Below are 6,239 nucleotides of genomic sequence, written 5' to 3' on the forward strand. Positions count from 1 at the left end.
TTAATAAATAAATAAATTAAAAAAAAGAATACTAACACTAGAGAATTACTAATGCCATTAAAGTCAGCAGATAGCTGAATTTATGATGACCTCCTAACATCATGGTTTGATATATACTCAGTAACACTAGTATATTATTTATCAGTATTTATTAGTCCTAGCTCTAGAGAAAAGACTGCCACCTACTGAATGATTGTGGTGTCTTCTTGGAGATGGATTGTATCCAGTCTTCTGTTGCCTTGATAAGAAGAGAGGTGTCAAGTTCTTCCCTTCAACCTTGAAACTAATTAGCAAAGAGAAGGATAGAGGCCAGTGAGACAGGGGATGCATCCTATGGATGGACCTGGTACTTACAGCATTTATGATTAGGGAAACATGCCAGGGAATTTTAAAGGGTTATTAATTTTCAGGATATTATTATTTTTTGTTGATCTGTGATATTCCTCCAAAAGAGATTATCGTCTTTGTCAATCACGGACAACTGAGGAACTAATATGTGCAGATTATTGACCCCACTTCTGAAAGTGTGACTCTGGAGACCAAGGCTTAAACTCATGGAGATTTGGGGACACACTTAACATCCAAATTCTCTGTCTCTCTGTCTCTCTGTCTCTCTGTCTCTCTGTCTGTCTCTCTCTCTCTCTCTCTCTCTCTCTCTCTCTCTCTCTCTCTCTGTGTGTGTGTGTATGTTTTAGATAATATGGAGTCAATGTTCTAATCTAATGGATTCCAACTAACACAGGAGAGAACCAAGCTGGTGGGAACAAAAGAAGAGAGATTTCTTAGTGCTCAGTATAATGTTTTTTTGACAAGTCCTGTGAGCTTCCCTCATCTGGAAAGTTAACTAAGTAGACTCTGATCATAGGGCTCTTTAGCCTGTAACTATTAGCAGGTCAGCTGTGAGCATGAAAATACGTAGCCACTATTGGTGGACAAATCCATTAGGACCCATCAACAAGATGCAAAGCTTTGTCATGGAGAGATCCGATAAATTAAAGCTCCTTGGTCTTGGTAACACTACTAAGAGCCTTTGCATTGCATTATCTTATCTCTAAGGTGAGACAAAAGGTGACAGTATACAGTGCATCAGAGAAGGACAGCACTCAGAAGGAATCTCACACAATGTTAACACACCAGCTGCTGAATTGTGTAGAGAGAAGGTACATGCAGTTGTTGTTGGGAAGCAATTTAGCCTGGGTACATGAGATAGTAGTAAGAAGAGACAAGAAACACACTGGAAACAAATAGCTGAATAAAATGAGAGCACAGTCTCCCAAGACAAGTTCGCTAAGCTAGAAATGTACAAAGGGATCTGATAAATTCCCCAAGTAGACCAGCTTTTTCTCAGTGAGACACAAAAGAAGGACTGCTTACAAACTCACAAAACTCAAATGACTAAAAGTGGAGTCAACATGCTTTTCTCTAGTGCCTTTAGAGAGGATAAAGCCTTCTACCACACTCAAAGTCACAAGGTGTTTAGAAAAAGTAGCCACTCCAGTTATTTAGTCACTGCATAGACAAGAAACAGAATAGATCTCAAATGGAAAAATCAAGATGGTGCTAAGGTCAGCTGGGTTTTGGTGTTCTGCACCTGCAATTGACTTGTGATGAGGTGTGATATTTACAGTGGGAAACTTTAAGCAATACCATAGTGGAAAAAAACACCTCACTCTTTCTTTGAACTGATACAGAACCTTCCGGAAAGGGGCAATAACTCTCGAAAGTAGGTTGATATGCCACAGGGTTTTGTTTTATGGCTTTTATGGAGTGGAAACACCTTTAAATCAGAGGGAGAAATTGCTGGTGGTAGGGGGAAAAGGAATGGGGAAATAACATGATTTTTTAAAAAGGCACACCTGATGGTTTAACAGCCTTTAATAACAAGTTATGGCTTTGACCACAGATTTCCTTAGATACAGTAAAATACTAATGCTATATTTTCCTGTCCATAATACTATCTAAGTAAAGTAGAATAATAAGATTCAAAACATACTATTTAAAATCACATCAAAATTATTTTCCCTTCTTGAGGAATAGGAATCCTTTTTTTGGCACAGGAATTATTATAACCATATTCTTTTCCTCAGTCTCTATCGCAGACCAGATGAACACTGATACCGGTGGGTTCTCTGGAAACATCGGGTATGGATAAGAGGATTAAAGGGATAGCTACAGCAACTCATGGACAAGGAAGGGCCTTTCTATATAATAGAGAAAGAGATAGTCTTCATCTTCCACCTCCCAATGGTGAATAGTGAACAAGCAGATGTGCCAGGGTCAAACTGAGATAGGAGTATCCCAGAGAACACTAATGGAAGCCACGAAGGGAGCCAGAGCAAGGTGAATGAGAGTGTTAAACATAGGAAAGCTTTAATTAATTAAATTATTAATTCATCAATTTAATAAAAACACATTATAGAGTCTTGTGAGTATTTAAGGGAAGGGAGGCTGGAAAAGGTCCCAAGTTTCCCTAGGCCAATATATAAGGATAATTTGCACAAACATGCAAATAGTAGATAAGCTTTATTGAGCACAATAGAGGAAGTCACCATTTTATTGTGCTAAGAAGTAGTCAGAGCTCAGAGTCCTCCCCATAACTCCCCAACTTTGTGAAAGTCTCTGCTACAAGTAGTTTGTGTGTGTGTGTGTGTGTGTGTATTTTAGAAAAGGTATTTACTCTCTTGAATATTGTTGTCTTAAGTGTACAGTTAGATGGCTGTAGCAATGTCCCTTGCATATGATACTTCTGTGCCTTATTCAACATGATAGCAAGATATTCTTATCAGAACAGTATAAATGCATCATTTCATCCTAGCCATGTCTTCTGAAGAGAATATCATTTTCTTCTGAAACTCATGAAAAGATAAGTTGAAATTTGAATGCAATGCATATTTGTCTAAAATCACATACTGGGATGGGGGGAGTGGATGAAGGACTTGCTGCTCAAGCTTGAGGGCGAGAGAAATAATTGCCAGAACCTTGACAATGGAACCAGGCAAACATGGAGGTGTCTATAATTTTAGCACTTAGGAAGTGAAGATGGGATTCTCCTGGGCAAGCTAGCCAGTTAGAGTAGGTGCATTCAGTGAACTCCAAGTTCAAAGAAACACTTTGCACAACAAGTAAAGGGAAAAGAAGCTAAATACCAACTTTGGGTCTCTAGAGGTCTGGGCACATATGTGCATAGGCATGTACACCCACACATGAGTATGTACATATGTGAACATATGGATACATACATGTCACATATGCGTACATGCAGAAATAAGATAAATAGAATCATATAGATACTAATTGGTAAAGTTTCAGTATACACACATTCCTCTCATTTTTTAACTGAAATATTTGACATAACATATGGCCACTTCCTTATACTATGGCCACCTGCTTCAATCACTTTGGAATACATTAGCTAGTGTCAAATTAGAAAACATTCATCTCCTGAGAAAGACTTTAAGACCTTTAAACAACAACAAAAAGATTATCAGGCCATTCTTGATCACTATGCCTAAGACAATAAGCGCATTAGCAAGTAGAGTGTTAAGTGGTGGTGACATATTCCATTAATCCTAGCCTTTGGGAGGCAGAGGCAGGCAGATCTCTGAGTTCAAGATTGGCTTGGTCTACAGAGCTAGTTCCAGGACAGCCAGGGCTATACAGAGAAACTCTATCTCAGAGAGAGAGATAAAGTGAGAGAGAGAGAGAGAGAGAGAGAGAGAGAGAGAGAGAGAGACAGAGAGAGACAGAGACAGAGACAGAGAGACAGACAGAAAGGAGTAATGAAGTGGAAGAAAAGAAGAAAGAAAGAACAGTATTTCCAGTCTTTATTCATTCCCTAGGAAAATTGTCCTATCACATTTATCAAGAGATTATGGTCTGACCTTTACAACTCAAAATCATTGATGAAATGGAGGACGTAATCACCAGGGAAATGTTCTTCCATTTATAAAACCCAGCATCAAAGTCTTGTGGTTTTCCTTCTCAATAGGGGTCTCTGCTTGTGTCACTCCAGAGGTACAGATTGGTGAGTTGGGGCAAAGCTGTGGAGCAAGGGTAATAGAATACCTGTGTGCTTATGACTTAAAGGAGACACATGACAATTTTTATAGCATTGTCTACATTTGAAGAGACTTGGAAAAATGAAATTTGATATCTTAAAATACTAGATAATAGGCTTCATATGTGGCTCAGTGAAGAAAATATTTGCTATGCAAGGGTGAGGACCAGAGCTTGGGTCTCTAAAAGCCATATAATAATAGCTAAGTTGAGTTGACAGCTGCCTGTAACACCAGCACTAAAGATATAGAGACAGGCATTGCCCTAGCAAGTTGACTAGGAGGCTGGCCTGAATCTGTGAGGTATGGGTTCAGCATGATACCCTGTATCGGTAAATAAAGTGAAGGGCAATCTAGGATGACAAGCCAACTTTGGGTCTCTATGCACATAAGCATACATGTGCACATTTGGGCCCACACCCATTTGAACATACACACATGGATGTGCATACACACACGGTCCATCTTTAGTCCTCTAGGAACGTGCTCTCCCTCTGGGAAACTACCACTGGAAAACCAGTGAAGCACGGATTCAGGAAAAATGAGAGAAATTTCAACATAAACTAGACTGTAGCTTTCATAGTTTTTTTTCCATGAATTCAGTGGGTCAGCACATAGAATGTGCAAGAGAGCCTTCATAAGTGTCTTGGTTAAATTAAAACCTTGTGCGGTAAATCTTTTGTAGTTGGTTGCTTTTTACTCTTTGGGGGGCTGCCACCCAGGTCCCAAATAAATCACACACAGAATCTCATTCTTGCTTATGAACGCCCAGTCTTAGGTTGGTTTATTTCTTGCCAGTTTTTCTTAAATTATCCCATCGACTTTTTGCCTCTGTACTTTTATCTTATCTTTCTCTATTTATGCATGTCTTTCCTTTTTTTCTTATTCCATGTCCGACTGTGTGGCTGGGTGACTGACCCCTTCTTCCTCACTCCTTCATCTTCTCCTTCCAGATCTCTCCTCCTACTTATTCTCTGCCTGCCAGCCCTGCTTACCTTTTTCCCTGCCTTGCTATTGACCACTCAGCTCTCTATTAGAACAACCTGGTGTTTTAGACAGGCAAACCAACACAGCTTTACAGAGTTAAACAAATACAACATAAAAGAATACAGCGTATCTTTACAGCTGTAAACAAACATTCCACAACATAAATTAACGTAACACATCTTTAAATAATATTTTACAACACTCTCTTCTCTATGACCCAAATTAAAACTACTCTAAAATGTTTAAAATTTAAGTTAATATCATAAAAAACTGATGACATAATATTAAAAATTAAAAAAAAATTTAGAATGCTCTTTGCTGGCCTAATGGAGGTTTTCATTTCATCTTTTCATCTGCAGCTCATCTTCAAGCAGCAAAAAGGAGTCACTACTTTCTCAACTATTTTGTGGATCAGAAAACACCTTGACTTTTTGGGATATGTGGTTGAATGTAAGAGAATCCTGAACCAGAAAGCCTTGTTTCCGCTACAGGTGGCCCTGTGAGCAAGCATTGTCTTTCCTGGGACCTTTCTGCTGGAAAAAGTGAAAATACTTTTCCACATTGCATTTTTCCAGGGGAGTGAACTATACCCAACTGGAGTGTGCCCTAAGACGCTCTAGAATAACTGTGCTTACTAATTAACATCTCCGGCTCGATCGATGATTAACTGTGAGTAGAGGAGCCCCCACATTTTGATATGAACGGAAATGGTGATATTTGTTTAAGGGAAGACTGCCTTTCAAAGTTGTTACAGGACTGAATGATAAAGTAGCTATAGGATCTCAGAAAAATCAAGATTTCTCATTATTGGAATCCACTGATGACCCTAGTCAAGAACTATTTATTCTACATGGGATTCTTGTCTCTACCATTAATAAACTTTAATTATGAGGACCTTGTTATATGCTACATACCTCCCCAAATGCTTCCTTCAACCAATTATCACATTTATGTCAAATTTACACAAATATAATATTTGTACAAGAGGAAATCTTTATTAGTTTGTTGTTCTTGTGAGGAAATAATAACAAAATGCCTATAATCAGACATGCAAGTGACATCTTAGTTCTAAAAGGAGTTTTGAGGTTGGCATGTGAAAAGAATATGCATACAGAAAACAGCTTTGATGAAGTATCAGTGATGGTTAAGACACTTCTCTTCCTGTCTACTGCAATATCATCTGCTTTCCTGTAATTA

The sequence above is a fragment of the Microtus ochrogaster genome, chromosome 2 (genome assembly GCF_000317375.1).
Source record: "Microtus ochrogaster isolate Prairie Vole_2 chromosome 2, MicOch1.0, whole genome shotgun sequence".
In the NCBI taxonomy this organism is placed as follows: Eukaryota; Metazoa; Chordata; class Mammalia; order Rodentia; family Cricetidae; genus Microtus; species Microtus ochrogaster.